The sequence below is a fragment of the Protopterus annectens genome, chromosome 1.part0 (genome assembly GCF_019279795.1).
Source record: "Protopterus annectens isolate FY-2018-M chromosome 1.part0, PAN1.0, whole genome shotgun sequence".
Lineage (NCBI taxonomy): Eukaryota > Metazoa > Chordata > Ceratodontiformes > Protopteridae > Protopterus > Protopterus annectens.
The window spans coordinates 168,195,783-168,213,085 of NC_056725.1; the positions used below are offsets into that span (position 1 = coordinate 168,195,783).

Here is a 17,303-nt window from a genome sequence, read left to right on the forward strand (position 1 = left end):
GCCAAGTCACTGTGACTGTCCTGTGGAAGTGGTAGTAGCTGGATCTGCGGCAGTACTTCTCTGGTTGTTAGGCTGCCACTGACATCCCCTGTAGGCACCTCTGGATTAACCTCTGCCTCTTGAGCGCCTATTTCTGCGCCTCTGTGCTCTGATGTCTGGAAAGGACCAATTCTTCGAAGGCCAATTTCTACTAAACCTAGGAGGCTGGACCTGTAAGACGTCCTTGACTGTTTGGACAGATTTTGCTTTTTCATCCACCTTCTTTAACACTTGCTGTGCAGGGGAGCCAAACAAACTGAGTTTCTCCATGGGAGCATCTAGGAACTTTGACTTTACATGGTCTGGTAAGGATTGCTCTTTTAACCATGCATGCCTTCTGATCACTGTACCAGTCATAGCTGATCTAAAGGAAGCCTCCAGTGCATCATAGCCGCATTTTAAGGAATGATTACTGACCTGCTGAGTGTTATGTACCAAATCCTGAAGGGACTTGCGGTCTATAGGTTCAGGAGAGGATAGTTTTTTATTTAACTGATCTAACAAAAATTCCTGATACTGAATCATGTGGAATTGACAGTTTAAAGCCCTAGCCGAAAGAGTAGCAGAAGTATAAACTTTTTTACCCTCTCTCTCTAATGCTCTAGATTCTCTTTCAGAGGGGAGGGTTTTGGCAGTTGCTACAGCTTTGGGGCCTTGAGAAATAGTTTCAGGATCTGCAATAGGAGCCTTATACAGGTGATAATGTGTGTCCGGGACCCTGTAGTATCTGTCGGGCTTAGCAGGGGCCGGAGGAAGAGAGTCGGGGCAGTACAAGCATCATTGAATGCATCATCCACAACTGTTAGAACTGGAGGAATGGCTAAAGGCCTATGCTGTGGCAAATGCAAAAAGGTCCTGAGCCGTTTCCTAGAATCTGAAAAATCCTGGCCCTGCCATTGAAATTGTTCCCTCATAGCATGGGCAGCACACCCTGTGGTAGTTGTAAAGCTTGCTCACATATCAACAAAAGTAATAATATTTTTATACACCCCATCAGTGGCAAGACATTTGAATTTAAAGGTAGAGTCACATGTAGAACTTCTAATATAGTGTATATAGCGGAGTGCACTGCATGCACATTTTTATGTGGGCATGACAAATAAAATGTTTAAGGTTAGGGTATTACAACATTTATGTTCTATTAGGAACAAAGATGTCCATAATGCCCTATATAAACATATTGAGGTTTATCCTTCACATTCATTTTTATTTAGAGCAATAGCCAATGTAGTACTGAATAATCGAGGAGGGGACATAAAAGCACATACTGAATCCCTTGAGTCACGCTGGATTATAGAATTGCAGGCTCATAGGGAACCAGGACTTAATGACCTGGTCCCTTTAAAACCGGCTTTACAGAGGAGGCGTGTTTTTTATTAATGTTTGATTGGTTGTTTTAAATGTTGTACTATTAATTTTGGTGTATTTAAATGAGTGGTTAGAACTTTTTAAACTGTCTGAAGGGTGTTATCCCGAAAGCGCTAACCTGTGGATTTTATTGTGTTTTATTAAACGGAGTTTATACAGCAGTTTATACAGCAGTGTCCTGCCTTTCTTCTGTTTGCTGTTCCCTCATAGCATGCAAGGTTTCCCCAAAAGAAAATTCCTCAGGAGGAGAGGCAGAAGGAATGGAGTCTTCAGCGTCAGAATCCTCATATGGGGAATAAGGGCCCTCTGAGGATTTGAGTTTTCTGAATCAGAAGAATAATCCGTAGAAACTGGTTCAGGGGGCTCTGCTCTAGGCCTCTTCTCTGGAGGGGGATGTGAGGCCCTGTCAGGGTGAGGTTGGGATCCCCTGATCAAAGAAATGAGATCCTCTGCCAGGCTAAGCATTTGGGAACTAGAGCTAGGCCTGTGTGAGGGGGTTTTAGAAGGCAAGGCCTTAGAAGATTTAGCTGCTTTAGCCCTAGAGAAAGCCTTGATAGACATGGATGCAGGGGGCCTAGCAGCTCCACGTGCAGGAGTGGATATGTCTAAAGGAATAGTATCTGATAAATCCTGGGTGCCTGCTACAGCAGGAGAAATTTCAGTAGCAGATTCAGCCATGCTGTGTGAGGCCTCGGCTGCAGGAGGAATGCTCTCGGCCAAAAAACCGAGGACTGTTTCAGCCGAAACCGAAACACTCGCGGTAGGCTTAACCGTGGTTTCGGCCGAAACCACGGACCGCGAGTGTCGGTCCTTTTCCTTACGCTTTTTAGTTAATTGTGAAGTCGGAGTCTCCGACGGCATTTTGTAAGCAAAAGCGGGACCAAAAAACTCCTCCGCAAACTCCGTCCGACGTCTAAGTGTCCGTCGGTTGAAGGAAGCACAGGCTAGAAAAGCTGCTACGTCGTGGTCTGGGCCTAAGCAAGGAAGGCAGTAAGAGTGGAAATCCTTAGGAGGTACTTGTTTCCCACAATTTAAACATTTACTTTTTCTGACATCGGCTGAGGCAAGAAAGAGTCCCCAATGGGGTACTTAGCTTTTTAGAAGTCTTCGGTAGTAGAAATCTCTGGATCTGACCGACCGGCACTTGAACAGCTTCTGCTTCGGGCACCGCGCGGCAAGAAAGACTGAGGAAAATGGCGTCGGCTGATGCCTTTATACCCAATTGACAGCAGCAGTGACGTCGGGTGAAGTGCGACATCAGTCGAGGCCAGACCCAGACTTTGGAATCCGGCCGACCGAAGGGCTGCCTGAGGCAGGACAACCCATTTGTTAGGACTGCAGATGCATCCTTGAAGGACATCTGTACTATGTCCTTCAAGAATGCAACTGCAGTCCTTACATATGGGTTGAATACCATAGCCAAGCTGGGTGTGGTAGGATCTAAGAAAGGGATGGTGTAGCTAAAATGCCCTGCAGGACTGCCGAAGCAAAGCCTGCTCGGGATCTGGAGTATAAAGGCAGGTTGTAGTGCTTGGTAAATGTATGCACGGAGCTCCATGTAGCAGCCTCTAGAATGTCCTTTGTAGCCACTCCTCTTAGAAAGGCTGTGGATGTGGCTATAGCTCTGGTGGAGTGTGGCCTAATATTGGCTGGCACACCTTTTCCATGGAAAGAGTAACAGAATCTGATGCAGTGTCCAATCCATTTTGAAATTGTTTGTTTGGATATTGCCTTTCCTTGCACGCCAGCAGCATAGGCTACAAATAGTTGGTCAGACTTTCTGGTGGTCTTTGTTCTGTCCAAGTAGCAGCGTAATTGTCTGTGTATGTCCAAAGTGTGCAGTAACTTTTCCCCCTTATTTGGAGGATCGGGAAAGAAAGTAGGCAGGTGAATTGCTTGATTTAGAGACACCCTGGATATCACTTTTGGCATGAACGAAGGATTGGTTCTTAGAGGAAACTCTGTCCTCATGAAAAAAGAGAAAGGGAGGTACTGCCATGAGGGCCTGTATCTCCGAGACTCTTCTTGCTGAGGTAACTGCCAACAGGAAAACCGTTTTCCAGGAGAAAAATTGCATTTCTGAAGATGCTGCTGGTTCAAAAGGAGGAAGAGTTAATTTTTCCAAGATGAAATTGAGGTCCCATGCAGGTACTGGTGGTTTTCTGGGAGGTTTGATATTCTTTATCCCTCTTAGAAACAGTCTTAGCAAGGGATGCGAAAACACAGGTGGGTCACAGTTGTATTTTGCTGAAATTGCTGAAGCGTGAATTTTTATGGAAGAATATGAGAGGCCACTATGAAACATTTCTGCCAAGTATTCTAATATCTGTGGTATGCTCATTACTGATGCATCCTGACCCTTGTTGGCATTCCAGATGATGAACCTCTTCCACTTGGCTGAATAGGTTTTTCTGGTGGAAGGTCTGCGTGCTTCCAGCAAGATTTCTTGAACTTTTTCGGAAAGAGAGATATGGGTAAAAGTCATGGAACCCTCCAAGCTGTCAGCTGCAATGTTTGCAGGTTTTGATGAACAGTCCTGTAATTGTGCTGAGTTAGAAGCAGATGCCATTGAGGCAAGGGCCACAGTTTGGTGTGAGTAATGCTCAGTAGCAATGGATACCAGTGCTGCCTTGGCCAGTCTGGAGCCATCAAAATTCCTTTTGGTTGTTCTGCTTTGATCTTCAGTAACACCCTGGTCAGTAATGGTAGAGGGAATGCATAAATTGTTAGGGAATTCCAGCTGAAGGAGAGAGCATCCATTCTCCAGGCTAGAGGATGGTGCATCATCGAACAGAACTTCTCCAGGTGATGATTGAGGTGAGAAGCAAAGAGATCTATGTCCGGTCTTCTCCATGCACTTATTTGTGAGAAAATGTGTGGGAGCAGCATCCATTTGTGCGGATCCAAGAAATTTCTGCTCAGCCTGTCCGCCAGAATATTGTCCTTGCCTGGAACAAACTTGGATTGCAAGTGGATGTTCAGTTTCAGGGACTTTTCCCAAAGAGTCATTGTAGGTCTGCAGAGGGGATAAGAATGAGTGCCTCCCTGCTTGTTTATATACCACATGACAGTGGTGTTGTCTGTCCTTATTAGCAGATGACCTTGAAGGGATATCCCGAAGGCCTCGATTGCATGTATCACTGCCAACATCTGTTTTTGATTTATGTGCAGATGCATTTCCCTGGGAGTCCATTGCCCTTGAATGCATCTGCCCTGCATGTGCGGCCCTCATCCGTGATCTGAGGCGTCTGTTGGTTTGACTTGCTAGAGGGTTGCTGAAAGACATGCCTTTGTTTAAATGACTTGCTTGAGCCCACCACAAAAATTCCCTTTGCAGGCATGGAATGAGTGGTATTACGTCTTCTAGGTTGTGGCTGTGTTGAGACCATAAGGTTTTCAGGTACCATTGTAGCTTTCTCATGTGTAGTCTTGCCAGAGGGATCAGAAGGATGCAAAATGCCATGAACCCCGGGGCCTGCAGGATTTTCCTTGCAGTCAGCTGGGTGAGCTTTGCTAGGCTTTTGAAGTAATCTGGTAAATGCTCTTGTTTTTCCTCTGAGGAAAGGCATTTGAGATTATTTTTCTAGGAGCCAAACTGGACACACAATCTGTTGGGATGGCAGTAGTCTTGATTTTTGAATGTTGACTGTATATCCCAAAGCCTGTAGTAATTGAATGACATAGTCCAAGTTTCTTATCAAGGTTTGTTTGCAGTCTGCTTGTATAAGGCAGTCGTCCAGGTAAGGGTATATTTGAATCCCCTGGAGCCTGCAATGTGCAACTACTGATGCCAGGCATTTCGTGAATACTCTGGGCGCAGTAGATAAGCCAAACGGCAATGCTGAGAATTGATGATGCTCTGATCCTGCAAGAAATCTGAGGTATCTTCTGCAACGTCTGATTGGGACATGCAGATATGCCTCCTTGAGGTCCAGAGTAACCAGCCAAGACCCCTTGCCCAGCATGGGAAGGAGATGCTGTAACGTCAGCATTTTGAATTTTGGCACAGTGAGAAAAGTGTTTAGAGCTGACAAGTGCAGTATAGGTCTCCATTCCTTTTCTTTTCTCGGAACAAGGAACAGTCTTGAATAGAATCCCTGGCCTTGTTCCTGAGAAGGAACCTTTTCTATTGCTTTTATTTGTAACAGCTTTGAAACTTGTATGAGTGCCTCTGCCCTTTGATTTTGTGGCAGGTTTGGCATGCCTTCTCTCATTGGTAAGGTATGGAAGTGGAACCTGTAACCTTTGTCTACTATGTCCAGAATCCATTTGTCCTTGGTTAAAATGTGCCAGTTCTTTGAGAATAAGGATAATTTTCCGCCTAGAGGTGCTTCTCTGAGCCTTGGTCGGCGGTGTGAAAGTCAAGTCATTGTGATTGTCCCTGTGGTGCAGCTGAACTTCCTGCGCCACTTCTCTGATTTGGTGGTTGCCATTGGCGGCCCCTGTAGGAGCCTCGGTATTGCCCTCTACCTCGAGCATGCCTGTTTTTTCCCCTTTGAAACTTGTCAGTGTCTGGAAAGGACCAATTCCTGCTGAATCTGGGTGGCTGAACCTGGAGGAAATCCTTGACTGTCTGTACTGATTTAGCCTTTTCCTCAATAGACTTCAACACATCCTGTGAATTAGCACCAAAAAGCTTCTGTTTTTCCAGAGGTGCATCTAGGAGCTTTACTTTAACATGGTCTGGCAGAGGCTGTTCTTTCAACCAAGCAGGTCTACGTATAATGGCCCCAGTCATAGATGCCCTACATGAAGCTTCCAATGCATCATAACCACACTGAAGAAAATGATTGTTAACCTGCTGAGTGTTATGAACCAAATCCTGCAATGCCTTTATCTATAGGCTCAGGAGAGGCTAACTTTCTGCAAATCATCCATAAAGTAATCCTGGTACTGAAACATATGAAAGAGACAGTTAAGTGACCTCATGGCAAGGGTGGAAGAGGTATAAACTTTTTGGCCCCATCTCTCCAGGGACCTAGATTCCCTGTCCGCGGGCAAAGGGTTTTTGCCCGAGGAAGTAGCCACTCCTTTGGGCCCCTGAGAAATAGTTTCTAGATCCACAGAGTGGGCCTTAAAGAGATGCTTATGAGTTTCAGGAACCCTGTAATATCTGTCTGGCTTGACAGGAGCAGGAGGGAGAGAATCAGGGGAAGCACTGGAGTCTGAGTATACATCATCCAAGACATCCAACACTGGAGGAATAGCTAATGGTCTGTGCTGGGGTAACTTAAGGAAGGTACGCAGCCTTTTCCTGGAGTCAGAGAAATCCTGACCCTGCCACTGAAAATGCTCTCATGGAGTGGAGAACTTCTCCGAAATAAATATCCTCTGGAGGAGAGGCAGAAGGAATTGATTCCTCAGCATCAGAGTCCTCGTAGGCCTGGAAGGATTCTTCCTGGGTATCTGAGTGCTCTGAATCCCTAGAGGCTTCATCTGAAGAGAGGGTATCTGTCTGCTCAGTCCTAGGCCTTTTATCTGCAGGCGGCTGAGAACCTCTGTCTGGATGCGACTGAACCTCTGATTAGAGAGATTAGATCTGCAGCAAGAGTCATGATCTGTTTATCAGAAGAGGGGCCATGGGAAAAAGATTTAGGAGGATGGGCCTTAGCCTGGCTGGCAGCCTTAGCGGACATGGAGACCGGAGGCCTAGCTGCCCCACGTGCAGGAGTAACTTTATCCACTGGTATGGTGTCAGGTAAATCTTGAGCTTCGGTTTCAGGAGGAAAATCAACAACAGTCACCGGGGAAACCTCCGGGACCGAAGTACGCGGTAAAGCGGTGTTGTCGGCCTGGAGCGGTTGAATTACCGCCTCTGAAGAGACAGATGCACTCGTGGAAGGTTTAGGCGTGGAATCGGTGGATGACGTGGGCCGAGGATGTCGGTCCCGGTCCTTACGTTTTTTGGAAATATGTGCTGCCGTTTGTTCCGACGGCATGATATAAGCGTAATTTGCCAAAAAAGTCTTCGGCAAATTCTGCCCGGCACCTGAGTTTGCGCTTATTAAAGCAAGCACAGGCTGCACAGGCCGAGACGTCGTGGTCTGGGCCCAGGCAGGAAGGCAGTAAGAATGGAAGTCCTTATGAGGTATTTGTTTACCACAAGACAAACAATTAACCTTTTCAATTTTTTCTGACATCGGCTAAGGCAAGAAAAATGTTCCCCAACGGGGTACTTAGCTTTTTGATGACTTCGGTAACTGAAAACACAGGAGCTGACCAACCGGCACTTGCGAACTGCTTCTGCATCGGGTACCGCGCAGCAAGAAAGACTGAAGATGATGGCGTCGGCAGATGCCTTTATACCCCAGCCGCTCTGACATCGGGGAGGAGGCAACATCAGCCGACGCCGGACCCAGACTTTGGAATCCGGCCGACCGAAGGGCTGCTTGAGGCAGGACAACCCATATGTAAGGACTGCAGTTGCATTCTTGAAGGAAATCTTGGACTGCAGCTGTATTAGCACTCAAACATCTACATTTACGGTAGGTATAAAACTGTACTATGTTCATCGTGCATACAGCTGCAGTCATAACAGATGGGTAGAATCCCAAAGCTAAAATAAGGGTGGTAGGCACTAGATGGAACTAGGAGCTAGGATGCCCTGCAAAACTGCAGTGGCAAAACCTGCTCTAGATTTGGAGTATAAAGGCAGGTGACAGTGCTTGGAGAAAGTATGCACAGAACTCCAAGTGGCAGCTCCCAAAATATCTTTGGTAGGAACCCCCCTGAGGAAAGCTGCAGAGGTAGCTGTGGCCCTAGTGGAGTGAGACCTTATGCCTGCAGGTACAGTTTTACCATGGAGAGTAACAAAAGCGTATGCAGTGGGCTATCCACTTTGAGATTGTCTGTTTGGAAATAGGCTTCCCTTGAGCCCCTGTAGCACAGGACACAAAGAGTTGCTCTGATTTTCTGAAAGGCTTTGTTCTGTCCAAATAGCGTAGTTGCCTGTGAATGTCCTAAGAATGTAGCAACCTCTCCCCTTTGTTCTGAGGATTGGGGTAAAGGGTAGGTAAGTGGATAGCCCGATTCAAGGCTACCCTAGATACTACCTTTGGCATAAAGGAAGGGTTGGTTCGTAAGAAAACTCTGTCCTGATGGAAAATGATGAAAGGTTGCACAGCCATGAGGGCTTGTAGTTCAGAAACCCTGTGAGCTGAGGTGATAGCCAGCAGGAAGGCTGTTTTCCAGGACAAATATTGTAGTTCTGATGAGGCAGCTGGCTCGAAAGGAGGCAAAGTCAGTTTCTCTAGAATGAAATTGAGATCCCAAGCAGGCACTGGTTGTTTCCTTGGGGGCTTAATATTCTTAGCCACTCTGAGGAACTGTCTTAAGAGGGGGGTGAGAGAATAAAGGAGGATCAGTGTTATATTCTGCAGAAATGGCTGAGGCATGGATTTTGAAGGAAGAGAATTAAAGTCCACTGCTTAGCATCTCCGCTAGGTACTGTAATATTTGAGGTAAATTCAATATTCCAGGGTTCTGGCCCTTTTTCTCATTCCAAGCACAAAACAGTTTCTATTTGGCGGAGTAGGCTTTTCTAGTAGAAGGTCTTCTGGCCTCCAAAATGACATCCTGTACATCCTTGGAGAGTAGGGTCTGTTGTGATTTGAAGGAATCTTCTATGCGGCTAGATTGAGTGTTTTCAGCTGACTGTGAAGAGTTGTGAAGTTGTGCTGAGTCAGTAGAAGAGGCAATAGAGGCAGGATCCATGGTGGGGAATGCGTGAGGCTCCTCAGGAGGGGTAACAGTGTTGCCTTGGCCAGTCTGGAGCAATGAGAATCATCTGTGGTCTGTCTGCTCTGGTTTTTAATAGAACTTTGGGGAGCAGAGGAAGAGGTGGAAAGGCATAGACTGTCATTGTTGTCCAACTGAAAGAGTGCGTCTACTTTCCAGGCCTGTGGATGAAAGGTCCTTGAGCAGAATTTTGCCAATTGGTGATTTCTGTGAGGCAGAAAGATCTACGTCTGGCCTTCCCCATGCTTGAATTATCTTTGAAAAGACTTGAGAATGCAACTTCCATTCGTGTGGATCTGCCATATTTCTGCTTAGGCTGTCTGCCAGCGTGTTTTCCTTGCCTGGCAGGAACTGTGCTTGAAGCTCGATTTGCAATTCTAGAGCCATGTTCCAAAGAGACATGGCTAGCCTGCATAGGGGGTATGAATGACTTCCTCCCTGTTTATGTACCATCATTACTGTGGTGTTGTCTGTCCTTATCAATAGCTGGCCTGGATGCAGATGGTCTTTGAAAGCTATAATAGCATTTATTACCGCTAGCATTTCCTTTTGATTGATGTGTAGGTACTTTTCCTTTTGGGACCATCTGCCCTGAATGCACAGATTTGCCATGTGCGCCCCCCCCAGGCATAATCAGAGGCATCTGTTGTGATGATTTGGCTTGCTTAAGGCTTGCAGAATGGGAGACCTGTGTTTCTTTGGCATGCTTGACCCCACCACAGAAATTCCTTTTGAAGACATGGAATTAGTGGTATTATTGTTTCCAAGCTGTGGCTGGGCTGAGACCATAGGTTTTTCAGGTACCATTGAAGTTTCCTCATATGCAGCTTGGCACATGGGATTAGTAAGTTGCAAGATGCCATGAATCCCAGAGCCTGCAGGATTTTCCTTGCAGTCTGCCTGGTGAAAGTTGCCATTTTTCTGAAGTATTGAGTTAGCTGCCCTTGTTTCTCTGGCGTGAGGTAGGCCATCTGGGTGTTTGTATCCAAGTTGGCACCCAGGAAAATTGTTTGAGATGGTAGTAGCCTTGATTTCTTTTTGTTGACTGTGTATCCCAGGGAATTCAACAACCTTATTACAAAAGCCAGATGTTTCAGAAGTATGTGCTCGCTGTCCGCTTGGATCAGGCAGTCGTCCAGATATGGGTATATTTGTATCCCTTGCAGTCTGCAGTAGGCAATTACTGACACCAGGCATTTCGTGAACACTCTGGGCACAGTAGATAAGCCAAAGGGCAATGCAGAGAATTGATAATGTGTTGAACCTGCAAGAAATCTGAGGTATCTTCTGCAATCTTGTCTGATTGAGACATGCAGGTATGCCTCCTTGAGGTCCAATGTTACCAGCCAAGACTCCTTGCCCAGCATGGGAAGAAGCTGCTGTAATGTGAGCATCTTGAATTTTGGCACGAGTAAAAAAGTGTTTAGGATGGATAGGTCCAAAATAGGTCTCCAATCTTTGCCCTTCCTTGGTACCAGGAATAGTCTGGAACAAAAACCTTGACCCTGTTCTTGTGCAGGTACCTCTTGAATAGCTTTCATGTCCATGAGACCTGAAATTTGTTTTTGTGCCCCTGCCCTTTGATTGTGTGGCAGGTTTGGCATGCCTCATTATTGGAAGGGTGTGAAAGTGGGATCTGTAGCCTCTGTCTACAATGTCCAGGATCCATTTGTCTTGTGACAATATGCCTATTTTTTGAAAATAGTGCCAGTTTCCCGCCTAAAGGTGCTGCCATTTGAGCCTTGCTTGGCATGCAAAGGGGAAGTCATTGATTCTGCTTTCTGAATGGCTGTGAACTATCCTCACTACCTCTTTGGGTAGGTGCTTGCCATTGTCTGCCTCTAAACGATCCTTGAGATTGCCCTCTACCCCTCGGACGCCTGTATCTACCTCTTTGGGGTCTGTCAGTGGCTGGAAAGGACCAATTTTTTTGAAGGCCAATTTCTACTGAAGCGTGGAGGTTGTACCTGTAGGAAATCTTTCACTGTTTGCATTGATTTTGCCTTTTCCTCCATTTTCTTTAATACCTCCTCAGCTTTAACACCAAACAATACATCTTTTTGCAGAGGTGCATCCAGTAATTTAGCTTTGACATGATCTGGTAAGGTTTGCTCTTTAAGCCAAGCATGTCTACGTATGACTGATCCTGTAACAGCAGCTCTACATGAGGCTTCTAAAGCATCAAAACCACATTGCAAGGTATGTTTACCTACTTGCTCTGCACTATGTATCAAATCCTGCAACTCCTTCAAATCTGGTTGTTCAGGTTGTGACATTTTGTTTCTCAACTGTGATAACAGAAACTGTTGGTACTTTAACATATGGAACTGGCAGTTTAATGCCCTCATGGATAAGGTGGCCAAGGTGTATAACTTTCCCCCACCTTTCTAAAGCTCTGGAATCCCTCTCTGAAGGTAATGGATTTTTAGCAGTGGAGGCCTTAATTCCCTTGGGGCCCTGTGAGATAGTTTCTGGGTCCGCCGCATGGCTTTTGTATAGGAATTGGTGCGAGTCAGGAACCCGGTAATAACAGTCAGGCTTGACTGGGGCTGGAGGCAGAGAGTCTGGGTTGAGGCAGGACTCCTAATACACATCAAGGATATCTAAGACAGGAGGTATAGCCAGAGGCCTGTGCTGAGGGAGCAAGAGAAAATCCCAAAGCCTTTTCTTGGAGTCTGAGTACTCTTGGCCTTCCCAATGGAAGTGTTCCCTCAAGGTATGCAAAGTTTCCCCAAAAGAGTAATCCTCAAAGGGGGAGACAGAAGGAATGGACTCCTCTGCATCAGAATCTTCAAAAGGGGAGTATGAATGTTCCTTGTCATCAGAATGTTCTGAAATAATGGAGGCCTGGTCCGAGGAGGGGGATTCTTCCTCCACTCTGGGCCTTTTTTCCGGGGGGGGTTGAGAACCCCTGATACAAGTCAGTCAGTCCTCAGTCATTCTGAGCATCTGCTTTTTAGGCATGGGGCCTTAAGAAGGGCCTGTGGGGTTTGTTTTTTAGAATGCATGGCTGTCTTAGATTTAGTGAAAGCCTTGATGGAAAAAGAAGAGGAAGGCCTGAAGACACCTTGAGAGGAGGCAGACCTGTCTAAACTCAGAGTTTCACCCCCAAGAGTGGCTTCGGTATCTGTAGTTGGGGTGTGGGCCGAAGAGCCTGTGACCTCAGGTACAGAAGACACCGCCAATGAAGTGTCGTCTGTAGTCAGGGGCTGCGTAGGCGCCTCACTGAGAACCGGACCACCTTTGGCGTGGTGTTTGTAGAGGCCGTGGACCTAGTGTCTGTCCTTATCTTTGTGTTTTTTTAGTCAAAACTGGAGTCGGAGTATCAGACGACTATGTAGTTAAATTTTTTGCCAAAAGTGCTGGGCGAACTCCGCCCGACGCTTAATGGTGTGTTTGTTGAATGTAGCACAAAAACGACAGGCCGAGACATTGTGGTCTGGGCCTAAGCAAGGAATGCAGAAGGAATGAAAATCCTTATGCGGTATTTGCTTCCCACAAGAAATACTATTAACTTTGTCCGACATCGGTCTGAGGCAAGAAAAGTTTCCCCAATGGGGTACTTAGCTTTCAAGAAGACTTCGGTTGTAGATATTCGTAATCAAGAGCTGGCAGACTGGCACTTGCGAACTGCTTCTGCTTCGGGCACTGCGCGGCAAGAAAGACTGAAGAAAATGGCGTCTGCTGGTTCTTTTATACCCCTGTCGCACTGACGTCAGGGAAGATGCGACGACAACAGACGCCGGACCTAGACTTTGGAATTCGGCCGACCGAGGACCCGCCTAACGGCAGGAAAACCCATCTGTTATGACTGCAGCTGTATGCACGATGAACATCTGCAGGATCCTTAGTCAAAGTCTCACTGCATGCCAGACTCTGAACAGGTCTCTGTAGTGGCCTGCGATTCCAAAGAAGCAGGCATCAGGGGGCTGCGAAAGCAGAGAACTGGCTAACTTAACTGAAGCATCAACAATTTGACCTGTATGGTCTGTCTACATCCTTATGTTTTTTCAGAAGATCGGTAGTTGGATGGCTTACTGAAGCCATATCAGAAATTAGGACTGAGTGCAAAAATATTTAGCGACAATAAGGGCCCGACGACGAATAGTTCGGGCATTGAACAAGACACAAAACAGACAGCAAGGTACGTTGTGGTCTGTGCCTAAACAGGTGACAGTTAACGGAAATCTTGGTGTGGTATTTGCTTTCCACAGGCAATTTTCTGACATTGGTTAGAACAAGAAAAAAGGATCCCCAGTGGGGTACTTGGCTTCAGAAGACTTCAGTATAATTCTATTCGTAAACAAAAACTTAGGTAGCAATTGACCGGCACTAGTACGAACTGCTGCTGCTTCGGGCTCCTCGGCAAGAAAGACTGATGTAAAAGCATCTGCTACCTGTGTTTATACCCCTGATGACCTGACGTCAGACCTGGAGGGACAGCAACAGACCAATACTAAGCCTCTGATATTCGGGCCAACTGAGGGCTACCCCTGGCAGGATAACCCAAGTGTGACGACTGCAACAGTGAAACACGAACATCTGCCCGAATCCAGCCTATCCCAGCCTAGACTTTATAAACACGAAGGTTTGCAAACAGTTTAAGAACAGGCATGGACAAGGTCTGTAAAGCTCAAATTCAGCTAAGGCAAATGCAGCTTAAATACTCATTGCATACTTGCTTAATGCTAAAACTGCCCAACTAAGGCATTAGGACCACTTTACAATCTAAAAAACTCTCAAGCTATTAAGTACCTCCCCAATAAGTTTTACACTGCACTTCCTTCTCCAGGTCAGAGATTAGCTGTACTAAAGTAGGATACATAATTTTGCACGCACATGTCAACACACGCATATGTCTGTGTATATAAGCACACCAACGAGCAAATACTGAAAGGCAAAATGAGCCATTACATAATCTAACATTAAGCAGCCTATGCAATGACAGATTACTGAAAAAAATCAACCACAGAAATTACCGCAAACGTTAAAAAAATCCTTGAACTAATGATTGCTGAAAAAGGATAAACCGAAGAAACCCAGAACCCACACCTCATTTATGCAAACTTCACATCCCCCTTAGTCATATGCCAATGTCAAGGTCAATTGCCACAAAATGGTATTAACCCAAACAAGTTAAAGCCATTCCTGTATGCAAGTTCACAAGTTAGGCATTCAATTTCAAGGGCAATACATACAAGTTAAGTATTTAACCATATCTGAATCCTTTTTCATCTTTACTCTGTCCAATTAAACTGCTGGCTGAGGAGAAGCAATCAAGATCCCATCTGAAGATCGTTCTAGCACTCCTCTCCTCAAGCTCCTTGAAACAACTCCCATAACCCCTATTACCATGAAATAGTCTGCTACTTATGGACCTGAAGAACATTTTAGTAATTGGTGAAACTGTAAAGGGAATACCCCTAAGGACAGTAGCTCCAAAAGAAACTCTGGAGCTACAGATATCAAATTTTTAGTGTTTGCAACAAACCATACCGCTGCAGGACAAACCATCTATGGAAAAGTTTCTGAAGCAGGAGATACTGACCTGGTTGAATGAGCCTTGGACTTGCTCTAGGCTAGAGGGTGAAAATGCTGCAAATGGTTTGGAGTCTTATGGTTTTGGTTCTGTGAAGATAAAATCACAATTGTCTGTGGACATCAACAGGTATGGTCCCTTGTTACTGTAATTGGGGAACACTGGCAGATGAATAGTTTTGATTTAAATTCTCAGATGCCATTTTAAGACTGAAGGATAGGTTCCTCAATGAGACATGCACTGTGGAAAGTCAGATACAAGAGTAAAAAAAAAAAAAGAGCTTGGTATTCTGATATCATTTACTTGAGGTAATAGCTATCAAAACCCAAGGTCTTTCATAAAAGAAATTTAGCCTGCAAACTGAACGGACTCAAAAGGGGTTCAAGCAAAGGGTTCTAGCACAAGACTGAGGTCCTAAGAAGGTGTAGGGTCTTTGAGGGATGATGTAACAGAATGGATCCCCTTAAAAGGAGGCTTTGCACTGTTCACAAGCTGCCAGACAGGATGACAAACTCACTGTGGAAGAAATGGATGCCAGTTGAATTTTTTTTCTCATTTAATGCTGGCTATAGCTACTCAACTATTAAAGGGGCTTCTACTATAGGAGTGTAGCAATCCTTGGTTAAGAGCCCATATTAAGAAATGTTTCAAATTGCCTTTGTGGATTCTTTGAAAAGGAAAATATTCTAACCACACTCCAGGACAAAGCAGGATCCTTGAACAAACAGAACTGGAAAAATCATGTGGTTAGTTTGATGGACTGCAAATCTGTGCAAGGCTGGCTGGACAAGTAGGACAGATCTGGCTGGTGATCCAGAAGCCATGGCTGCTTCAACAAGTGAGGCCTGAGTAGATGAAACCAGATTTGCCTGGGCCAGAATGGGGAAATGAGGATTACTGCTGCTTTGTATAGAGAGGGTTTCTGCAGAAACTTTGTGATTATAGTTAGTGGAGGAAAGGTGTAAAGCAGTCCCAGATGGGCCACAGACCACATCATCCCTGCATTTGTATTGGTTAAGGAAGAAGAGAGATCATAGCAGGGATAGCCCAAGCAGCTGAAAGTCCTACTGTAGGACTGAACCATCTGTGAGGTAGTAGCATCCATCTAATGCGCCTGTCCACACTCACTTGACTTTCCTTGTGATGTGCACTGCTATCAAAAAGTGGTGCTAATCACACACTGCCTCTCTACAAAGTGTGTGAGGGTGTGTGAGAAAAAGATCTGGTTCCTCCCTGCTTGCTGACATACCATACTATTGGCATTGTCACATTATCCCTGTAGGATGTTATTTCTGAAGTACCTGCAACACTAAACTGCCCTCACCTTTGGAATAAGGATGTGAAGATTGGCTTCTATGTCCATCAAAAACCCTTGGATCAGTCTCACTTCATAATACATCCCAAAGTAGTAATCTATGGTAATAGATGCTGTAGGATAAAAGGTCTTCCCCAAAAACTGTCATAACCAGACATCAGTTTACACCAAGAGTCATATGCCCAGAACCCTTGGGGATCTGAAAGCTGGGACCACTCCATAACCAGCATTCACTGAAGATTTTGTACATAAGTGGGCATGAGGGAACATTAGAACTGTCAAGCTACTAGGTAGAAAACCTTCAGAATAAAGGAAGCTGGAATTCAGAGAACTCGAGAGATTGCTCTTAGGATTGGGCACCTCTCAGAAATTAGTCTCAATATGTAGTTTGTGTCCAGATGGCAGCCTATGAACACTAGAGACTAAATAGGCTGTAGCTGTGACTTCTCATAGTTCACTGAAATTCTTAAGGATATGCAGACTTGTAACAAGTCATCTTTGGCTACTCCGATGGATTCCATCAGTGGAGTGACTAAGCCCATTGTCTAGGTATATAAACACTCCAATCCCTTTTAGTTGCAGATGAGCTACAGCTGCTGCCATGTACATGAGGACCTGCAGGAGTGTGGTAAGGCCAAAGGGCAAGGCTTTAAGGTAGAAATGACTGGCTGGCTCCAAGCCAGAAGTGCAGGAACCTCCTGGACAGTTTAGCAATTTAAGTTTGCCTTCAAGAATGACAAAAATCTCTTGCATTGTTGCCATTCTGACTGGTGGCTGGGATAGTTTGGAACAGAGCACAGTTGTGTACACTTACCATAAATGTAGATGTTGAAGTGTATTCACTGTTGCAGTCATCGCCTGTGGGTTATCCCCTGCTGTAGTAGCCCTCAGCCTGCCCAGATACCAAAGTCAATGTTTTTCTGCATCGGCTGCTCTCGCCTGTAATCTGACGTCAGGTCGTTAGTGCTATACAGGCAGCAGACATCATTACATCAGTTTTTCTTGCCCTAACCTATCAGAAGCACAAGGTAAAATGGTTCTGGTGTCTAAAAGCCACAGTGGGAAGCTTATGCCCCCCCTAGGGAAAGAGGACAAGGGGGATGGAGGGAGGGAAACAGACTGCAACAGTGTATTTATGTTAAGTGTACACAACTGTACTATGTTCTTTGTGTTTCACTGTTGCAGTCATCACCTGTGAGGATTCCCAAAGCTGAGGAGAGGAGTGGAAGGAGAGGTTAGAGTCCTAAGGGATGGGTCAAGCAAGCCCTGCAGAACTGCAGAGGCAAACCCTGCCCTAGACTTAGA

The 17,303-nt window shown here is 45.6% G+C and overlaps 1 protein-coding gene across 2 annotated transcripts in view; it reads right to left on the bottom strand.

The window, feature by feature from the left end:
• Nucleotides 1-17,303, bottom strand: part of LOC122788278 (alpha-actinin-4) — a 1,502,973-nt gene that overhangs the window by 1,159,686 nt on the left and 325,984 nt on the right. The gene's annotated exons all lie outside the window — the stretch shown is intronic.